The following is a 10,174-nucleotide window of genomic DNA, read 5'->3' on the forward strand; positions in this document are numbered from 1 at the left end:
CTCATCTCTCTGTATAATTAGGAAGTTTTTTTCTAACATTTATCCTAGATGATCTTTTTAGAAAATGAACCTGTTTTTTTCTTGCCCTGTTTTCAATGGGCATGGGGAATGTTTGATTTCCACTGTCTCCAGAGAAATCTTCATTCTGGAAGGTGTTTTTTCTGCCTGTTCCCCCTTCTCTTTTTTTTAGACCAAACATCCTGCATTCTTTCAAAATTTTTTCAAACATTTCCTGAAAGTGGTCATATGTCCCTGAACTGTGAGACAAATACCTTGTGTTTCCAGTTACGGGTGAACAAAGGAGGTGATTCAGCTGTAAAGCAATTTCTTGGAACTTCATAGAGAAGCATTTCCAAAAAGAGGTGAACTAGCACAGAAGCTGTGAACCGTACGTGGTGGTGGGAGGAGAGCCACCACCGTGGAACCTGCACGTGGCATTGCTGCTGAAGCAAGACATTGCACAATGCACGCTGCACCTCTTCGCCATGGAGGAATGTTACTTTTGGACAAAAATAGGATTTGGGTAGATACAGCATGCACAGGATAATTCCAGAATATTTCAGAAAACTGGGGGATTAATTCTGTACGTCAGTAAACAGTTACTGATGTGTTACCCCATAATTGATTATTATGTCAATTTGCACAATGATAAATGCAGATAATTAATGTCACATAGTGGCTGATTCATAACACTTACAGAGACACAATATGGAATTGACATCGGTACAGTAAATTCTGGTAGGGTGTGTGAAGTTGTCTGCCCACATATGATTAATAAATGTGTTAACACTTTACAACACATTGTGTTCTGTGAATACCTCACCTTCTCCTGACACAGCCCATCCTCGTCCTCCAAAGACTACCTGTGACTTCCTAGTAACCTGCAGCTGAGTCACCAAACAGCCCTTTTAAAAAAAGCTACCCTTAAAAAACAAGAGCAACCTCATTCTGTAACATTTTTCCCAACGTGAAAATTTTACCTTTCTTCAAATGAGCAAATTCTGCTAAATCTCTGGGCTGCTTCTAGAAGCAACAGCAAAGGGAAATGCCCACATGCATGGTATTTACCCAGTGCTCACTTTTAGTCCTGGAAGACCTGAAGGGAATGTCTTTAAGCCCATGCTGTCTGAGGGGTAACTGGTAATTTTTTAGATCAACTATAAGCATTTTACATGTGAGCACACACTTTTAAAGAAATAGGTGATATTGTAGCTTCTTGTTGCAGCATGCTCTGTGGTGTCAAAACCTTTTCTTAGCTGGTCTCCAGGAAGGTTTTGGGCTTTGGAGAGTTCTTGACAGAGATGTTTAAATTGACATGAGGTGAAATTCAGTGAATCCACAGACTAGCGTATCTATGTAAAACACAGCTGGAAGAAGGCTGCAGATCCTGAAACCTTCTTGCGCTACTGACCCCATGAAGTAACCTGCTTGTAAGCAGGGGCCAGTGCCGGCTGCAACAGCGCCGGCTGAATCACTCAGCGTCTGCAAACTGGGTGTACAAGAGACAAAACCCAACTGACTGCAACACAGATTACGTGATTAGCTAACGATTAACATGCTTCTCACTAACTATTTTATTTCCTGTCATTGAATACAGCCGGTGCCTTTAGGTTGTTTCCCTGGCTCTTAATTCACGGCACATTCCCATGCTGCACTCACTCTTTAGTGGCTGCTAGTGCTCCCTTCTGAATTCCCAAATATGAATCATGCTCTTTCTAGTACCCTTCTCCAGCAGGAAAATGGCAATTGTCCAGGAGAAAAGCAAGTTCCGGAACAGAGAGAAAGTAATGGTAAGAGAAATCTCCAAATTGGTGTGAGGTCATTGAAGTTAAGAAAAATAAAAAGCCCATTGTACAGCAAGCACAAACCAGACCACACAGCCCCCCCACTTCCTCTCGAGGGCAGCGCTACCAAGAGCTGGGCTTGGAGTCATATACTGACCAGAGAGAGCACAAGTCCTGCAGGAGAATGAGTCAGCCAGGAAAGGTTATCCGTGCTGTCCACGTCCATCCTGAATTGAGCCAGAGACAAGCTCTGCGTAGCGCAGCGTCTGGCCGCAATGCATAGGGCTGGATGTTATTTAGAGTCCCTCCAACCCGGGGTACCCCACCAGACACGCTTCAGTGTGGCTGGACTTTCAGCAAATAGAGTCAATAGGCTGCAATAACGGAGCACGATGTCAGCTCGCATCGGGGAGAGAGCGGATCAGTGGCGAGCTGGGGACACCAGGTGCTTTAATCTATGTTTTGCCCCAACACAGATTGGGGTGACCTCAGGAGAGCCATTTCCTTGCACACACTCAGTAAAATTCAAAAAGTGATTTCAGACACATTTGCATCGTGCTATCTCGTAAAATGAATGCGATCTCCAGCATCACATTCAATACTATGCATTGCCTACCCTCCCAGAACCTCTGCGGGAAACACCTCCATCAGACCTGTGCGCTACAGGCGTGGGGGCTGGTTCATCAATGCCCCACGCTATGGAGAGATGCTGATCGGCCCATTCAGTGCTAAGGGAGAAGCCGTCCCCAGTGCCCTGCAGGAACCTGGCTTACCCTCAGTCGCCTTTCAGACAGCACCAGCTCACCCCAGTTGTGTGCTGCTTCCGGAGAGCTGCACCGAGCAGGGTCTGTAGAAATCGTCTCAGGCAAATGGATTCATCCAGTACTTCAGGCCCCATTAGGGGACAATGTTTACAAATGTACTTCCTTGCTGGTGCTCCCTTTGTCAGTGCAGGGGCTAGAAAGAGAGTGTACTGAATCCTCAGCAGAAAGCCTTAACCACGGGACCGTCTACCTTCAGGTTTGGGGAGCTGACAATGTAATCCGAGATGCGCTGAGGGCCTTTTTTGGTTTGTTTCCCACGTACGTGCCTCACCGTAGCCATCCGCTTCCCTCCTGCAGGCCAGCCAGCAGGTTGCTGAGAGGAACTTGGAGTGTGCCGGGCAGTTCCTAGAAATGCCACTGGAATTTCAAATGTTCCCTTTGGCCCCTTATCACTTTCTAATTTATTGCATCATTTAAAGAAAAGGAGAGGCCAGCCAAGGTTGATGCAAATCTTTCATTCAGCAATAACACCTTGAGAGACACCGCGTCTCCGCGCTGCAGCAGCGAGGATACTCAGCGGCCAGGAGCCCTTTGCTTGCTGCTCAGTGACCCAGCCATCCCACTTACAGCAGGACCACCTCTTTGGGGGGCTCCAAGTCACTGTGGTGGGAGCAGGACTGGACTCGCAGCAGCAAGTGTCTGGCCCTGTTGAATTTTCCATCCTGGGGTGCCTGGGTCACTCTGTGCCTGAGAACCGACAACCCAGCACCCGAGGGTGAAGAAGTTAAGCAGTCGGTGGGAGTGCTAAGATCATGGCTATCAGGGGTGCTAATCTTGTGTTTTGAAATGCTGAATGTTTGCTATTATCATCATTCAAGAGTTGCTCCAGAGCCCTAGTCACAGGCTGCCAGCCCCGGGGTCTCTTCTCCGAAGAACTCAACACCTATGCTGCCAAAGCAAGCAAACCCTCTGCATGGGGCCAGAGCTTCGGTCTGCAAGGTCTCCTTGGAATCCCTTTCCCAGTTCAATTCAGTTCTTCCGTCATGGCGAGGAAATGGGGTTGACAAAGCTGATTAAAGGAGATAAGAGCCAAGAGCAAAGTGTGGCAAGCGGTTCCCAGGTGGCCAGAGAGCAGACGAGCCACCCGCACGCCTGCTCCACCTTTGGCCCTGATGCTTCCAGCCTCAGAGGCCGTCAACGCTGACCGTGCCAAACTGCTGCTGCGTGATGCACTTTTAAGCGTGCATAATCCCGGGCAGTGCTGTAGGATAATTACATGGTTTGTAATCAAGCCTAGCTGAAAATCTGAGACAGCTGCTGCCATGAACACTAAGGAGGCTGCCACCTCTTTCAGCAGTGTCACTGTGAGTACGGATCACCCAAATAGCTAGAGATGGAGACCGTCTTTCCTGGGAGCCCTCTTCTGTTGTAGCTCTGCTCTAGACAGCATCTATCTGGAACCACCACGGCGTGGTGCAGGCCTGTCTCCAATGGCTCTGGGAACTGGAAAAACACACGCACAAAAAAAAACCCAAAGCAAAAGGGATACTGACCTTTCTTCATATGGCAGAAGTTCCTTGTAAAAGTGAAATCCCCAAGCCCTCGCTCCAGAAGAGAAAAACAAATCAATCTAAGCCTCCATCTCTTGTAATCCCAGAAGAAAAATTAGACAAGGGGAAAAAAGCTTGGAAGAGTTAGAGCATATGCCTTGTCTGCCCTTACTTTTCTGTGAAAAGCACTGAATTATTAGTCATATGCTATGAAATCCATTTGGAAAGGGCCACCGCACGTTTGCATTTCTCAGACATGTCCTTTTCCACCTGGAAATGTTGTTCTGGCAGACTGAAAGGACCTTGTACATTTGCCCAGAATTTCTGAACACTTGAACATCCCAAATCTGTGCACCGACCAGCTCCAGTGTTCTACGAAGCATCAGTCCTGGCGTGCCTGTGCTGCAGAGAGGGTCTGTGCAGACACGTGAAAACCAGCAAAGCACAGCAGCCGCGGGGTGCGAGGGAGTCCACTAAGCAGCTCCTGTGCACATAGTCCTGGCTGGGGAACCCCCATCTGAAACTCTCAGCTCTTGAGTTACTGACACGAGAGGTAAATTTGGTGAAGCGATCAGGGTACATCGGAAGCAGCGATGCGGGTGGAGCGTGGCAGGGATGGAGAGGAAAGCAGAGGGCATGCAGCCAGGCTGCCTGAGTGCAGCTGCAAATGCCCGCGGCTGCTGCTCTGCTCACACTGGTGCTGCAGGACAGAGGAAGAGAGCTGCGGGTTTTGCACGGCAGAATGAATATCAGAATGCCACAGAACATCCTCCTGAAGCCCAGCCGACCACTGCGAGTCATCATCGTGCCCTTCAAGAGAGCTACATCCATTTTTTTTTCTGCCTCTGTAAGTTTTCCCATGAAATCTGTTTCTGTCTGTGCCTGTAAAACACAGCTTAAAACCATGATTTATGCCCTTCCAAGGGCTGTTAGAAGGATACTACCACCATCAGCCATGAAGGTGGCACAATATTTTCACCCAGGAGGAGCCCATGTTTTCAAGTATTTGCTCCTCAGCAGCCCCTACTGATCAGTCACATATTCCACACCAGGACTCATTTTGTCAAAATAACCTCATTTACATGCTAAATGCCACCGAACTAATTAAACACCCCCCAGGAATTCTGGTCTTCTGCCCTCCGATTTGCCCCTCTTCTGTTTTATTCCATGTCCAACGCTGATGTTGTTCTTCACAGTTGTCATTTTGCTTCCAAGCAAATGTCCTTGTGCTTGTATTTCTAACAACAAAGGTGAATTCTGGCAGCATGACGTTTCTGAGAAATCCCCAATAGTGGAAAGGGAGCTGGGGAAGAGAACAGAGAGGAAGGAAAACTGAGTCATGAGGAATAGCTATAAACAGCAAGAGGTACTGGGGGTAGGAAAAAATCAAGTCAAAGACAGTAAAACTGGAGTTCTGTGCTGGAAATACATTTTTGTTATATTTGGTGATTCAAAAAAAAAAAAAAATCATCTTAAGATTATTCCCTGGCATCAGAGAAGTGGCAGTAGTACCTGCTCTTCAAGGTCAGCTAAAGCATTGAAATAACTCTGAGTAAATATGTGTCCGGTCTCTCCGGCACCATGATGAAACATCCACCGCTCCGTGGTTCTGGCACCCTGGGAGTTTCCATCCATTTGTATTTGTCTTGTTTAAATCCTGCAAATGGCACTCGCTGCTGCTGCTGGCGAGGCTGGGAACAGCGCGGGGATGTTTCGGCACTGCAGCAAGGAGACGGGAGGATGACGGTGCCCGCGGGAGGTCGTGGTCACCGCTCTTCTCCCCGCAGGGGACCCACGTGCTGCCTCGTCCCCAGGGCTGCGGCACCGTGTTGTAACATCCAAGAAGGGTAAAGAAAAGAAGCAACTTCAAGGTGTACCTGGGGGCGTGATCTGAGCCATAGTTCATCTCGGCGAGTGGCCGTGCTGTGTGATGGGCTCCTGCTCGCCTTCGCCTCGTCGTGTTTGTTCCTGGTGCTTCCTGACGAACAGCCGGGGCCGCGGCCAAACCGGCAGCAGGCAAAGGTAAGATGTTTGCTGTCCCCAACAGGTGTAGGAATCAGGCTACTTGTTGGAATGAACATCTCAGGAGCAAACTGGAAAGCACCAAACTGGGACATAAGAGCCCAAACACCTGCTGGCTTTGACTGAAGTCACTGATACTCACTTCGGTCACTGATTAAACATCACATTTCGTGGCTGGTACAGTGTGCAACCCTCTCAAATCTTCATTTTGCTCCAGCACGCTCATATTTATTACAGATGCACACAGAGCCTTTCACTGCCTTTTCTGTCTGCCTTTGGCTTGGACTCTGATTTGCACAAGAGCATCTCCAGCCAAAATTAGTACTCCTCAAAGGACTAACAAGGAGAGAGAAAAACGGAAGAAAAAGAAGTGAGTTGTCAATAGAAGGAAATTACTTGATTTGGATCCCTTGGTGGACAAGGTGTTTTATGAGCCTGATGGTGTCCCCCAGTTCTTTCCCAGAGCTTTTGGTTTCATTCACGGATGAGAGCGGATCACTGGCAGCTCCTCGCAGGCTGTGTTTGACCGAAGTGGTACGAATCAGGCAGTGAAAGCAGTTGAGTGGTAGCAGCTGTCCCTTTGGTTGTGTTCGGTGTGGAAACCAGGTTAACGTGGGCCATTGGATTTCCTACACTGCCCCATCCAGGGCCCTCGCAGAGCTCACGGACCCGAGAGCGGCTGCCAGATGTCGAACTGCCGGCCTCTCCGGAGGGGAGAAGTTCACAGCAGGTTCCTGCCCTGCTCCTCCAGGTGGGACGTAGCCAGGACGCTGTCAGCACACGGTGCTCAGCAAGGAGGTTTAGAAATGCCATCAGGGCAGGTAAGACAGGACAAACATCCACCAGGTAACTCCAGCTGAAGTGGCTGGGGGGGTCTGCAGGTGGTGCTGGTGTGGGCACCGCCGCGGGGCGGCTGCGAACCCGCAGCCCCGGCTGATGGTGGCTCCACAGAGCCATGCCCTGCTCGCCTCCCGCCCTGCTGTCCCTAGCCGGGCTTTTCCAGCGTTCTGCATCATCCTTTGCCAAATGAGCGCAGGGGACAGCATTCCTGCTCCCCCACCCCATTAATCTCTTAGGACAGTTTGGTAGTGAGTCATTACCTAACGAGCCCTCACTAAGCGTACCACTGTCCTGCCACGCTTGTCCCTCTCCCTTTGTCACTGCTGCTGCTTTGTCAAAAACGGAGGGCTCCACAGTGGGAATACTTTGTGGTTACACGGCAGAAAACCAGGAACCTTCACACACGGCTGGAAATGTTTGTCAGGGCCCTCAGGGTCCATAATGGCCCTGCCCACCCCCCCATGGCCCAGGACCCCATTTCTGCCCCCTCAGGGCCATCGGTCCCTGCCCAGTGATGCCATGGGATGCCACTCTCCCCTGTCCAGCTGTGGGCCCTGCAGACACTCTCCCTGCAGAAGAGCTGGGAGGAATGAGCTGTTGCTGTGAGTGACCACGAAGGTGTTCGTTAGAGAAAAACCAGGCTCCTGCTGTGCTGCAGAGCTCAGTTCCTTGGACGGTCGCTGGGTAGCAGCACAAAGAACTGAATTTCAGCTTTACCTCCCGTGTTCAGGCAATAGATGCAACCAAAAGCAGGGCAGAAAGCCAAGCAAATAACACAGCTTCAGTAACAAGTAAAATCCAACCTGTCTTTCTCTGATTGAGGAAGCCCTGCTGGGATAAATGCCCCAAATCCACCTCTTCTCTAAAACAGGAGCTGAAAAGTGGGTTAGATCCTGCTGCCGGCAGTGCTGCATTTGGGGATGCCGCTGCTAGGAGCTGACAAATGACTGGAGTAATCAGAAAAAATAAATTTTGCTTCTCACAACAGAGTTCACCAAAATCGCTGTCTCCCTGCACAGAGGAGGGTGGTGGGCAGCCGGGAGGGGTGGAAGGCAGCAGGAGTCGGTACACACAGAACCTCATGCCAACCCTGATCTTGCTGAACTCAGCTCCAAGGTCACCCTTGTTCGCATACGTGTCCTTGTGTCACCTTTTCCTTGGGTGCACTGCTGGTATCTTTTTCCCTGAGATGGTGAATTTTTTTCCTCTTCCATCCTTAACAACCAATACAACGTACAGAGGAAAGATGAATAAAGTTAAATTAAAATGCCAAATGGGAAAGCTTAGTGGTTTTAAAAACTGTTTGTTTTATATAAGTACTTATTGGAAACTGGCACAAACAAGTCACTATCTGCTCTGAGATACCAGAGCAGATGTGACAGAGTGGAAAAGCCTCTTCCCTGCCAAAGCATTTGCTGGCGATTTGATAACAAGGTGCCATGTACAAGAGCGGGTAAAGGTTCAGAGCAGAAAGGGGGAACAGAGAAGGCATCCAGGCGGTGCAGGGCTCTGCATTTGCAGGCTACAGCCTCTCCGCTGAAACTCATGCCCGCAGACAGGGGGTAGAGCTGGGTTAGATTCAGGTGGAAGGCAGCTAGCTCTTCTGTGCTGTTCTCCTTGTCTGCAAACAGTGACAGCCCGTCTTGTCCCTTCATTTCTGTTAGAGGGTGTAAGCTCCTTCTAGCTTTTCTGTGCACTTCTGGGGAGAGTATTAAATTCAGCACTCCAAATGCACATTTATAATCTCAACCAACGTGAAACTTAAGTACAAGAGCTCCAATTTCTAACATTTGTACTGACAAACTTTCAAGGATTCCTATGAATTTCATTCATCCCTGTCATATTTCCCCCTAGATACTAATACGTGTGTTTTACAAATACTGGGTGTTTTGCAAACACAGTTGAGTTAGAATGGCAGATATCGAATACAATTTCAAATTGCATCATTTCACTATAAATCCTAAAGACATAAAGCTGCCTGTGCCCCACCCTCAAAAGATGCTCTTCTTTGTTTTGATTCTGAAATGAGAAGCAGCTGGTTTTCTGTAGCTAAGGGAGGATGGGGAAGTTTGGGCTGCATTCTCTTCTTCTCAAAACTCACCTGCTTTTTGTCCCGTACCAAAGAAAACTCACCAGAAGTTATTCAATAGACACAGAAAACGCATCAAGGCAGTAACTGCATCTTTAGCCTGACGCGGTAACAAGTCTGCCGTGTAATCCCCCTAAGTAGTCTTCAAATTCAAAACACAGTCTCAGTAAAAATCAATCCCAAATTGCTTGAAAATGTATCTGAAGTCACGTTATCTTAAAAAACAAACTTAAATGGCAATTTATCTTAATAGCCTTTACTAAGCACATATGAGTAGACAGGTTTGATCAGATAAGAGAAATGCTTTAACCATCCCCATGACATCTCAGTTCCTTTCTCCACTCCACGTTACTATCAATCGTTATTTCACATCAAGGTTTAAAAAGATACCCGGCACCTTGAAGCTCCCTTTAATTGTACGTATGTTTTTATTTCGCAATGTCTTCGGACTTGCCTTCCCAGAAACCTCCTCAGTGGCGGCCGTGGGCCATGGGTGCACGACGCTGCTTTCATTTATCGCAGCCAGCCTGAAACCCGTTGCCTGAGTCAGCACGGCCAGTGAGCCGCTTCCCTCCTCTCCCCTTTCCCCTCCCTCTACCCTTTTCAAACAGCGTTGCTTTTAGCTCATTTATCTGCCTATTGGGGTGATATGTAATCAGAGCAGGAGTCCTGACGGGAAATACAAAGTGATTCTTTAGAGTAGTTGGCTTTGAAAACCATTCTGGGCGCTGATCAAGCGAGTGTTACAGCTGCCCCTTTCGTTTGCTTTGCCTTCTGCCCCGAGTCTGTCAGCACTAGACAAACTGGAAGAGCCTCCGGGATGTTCACAGGCCCATCTTGCTTTAGTAAAATCTGATATTATTTATGTCAGCACGTGACACTCATTTGATGTGAAGGTAAGGACACAGACTGACTTATCCACCCACTGTCCAGGTGACTCTGGTCCTGTCTTTCTATAGCACAACAGAGACCAAAAATCCCCACCTATTGACTTGAAAAAGCAGTATTTTCGCTGTAGTTAGAGCCACCACTCTAAACCAAAATAGTGAAAGCTTTCACTCATGTATCTATAGTGCCAACACTGCCAAAAGACTGAAAAAAACATTCACTCCTTCGTTACGAAAA

The sequence above is a fragment of the Calonectris borealis genome, chromosome 7 (assembly GCF_964195595.1).
Source record: "Calonectris borealis chromosome 7, bCalBor7.hap1.2, whole genome shotgun sequence".
Lineage (NCBI taxonomy): Eukaryota > Metazoa > Chordata > Aves > Procellariiformes > Procellariidae > Calonectris > Calonectris borealis.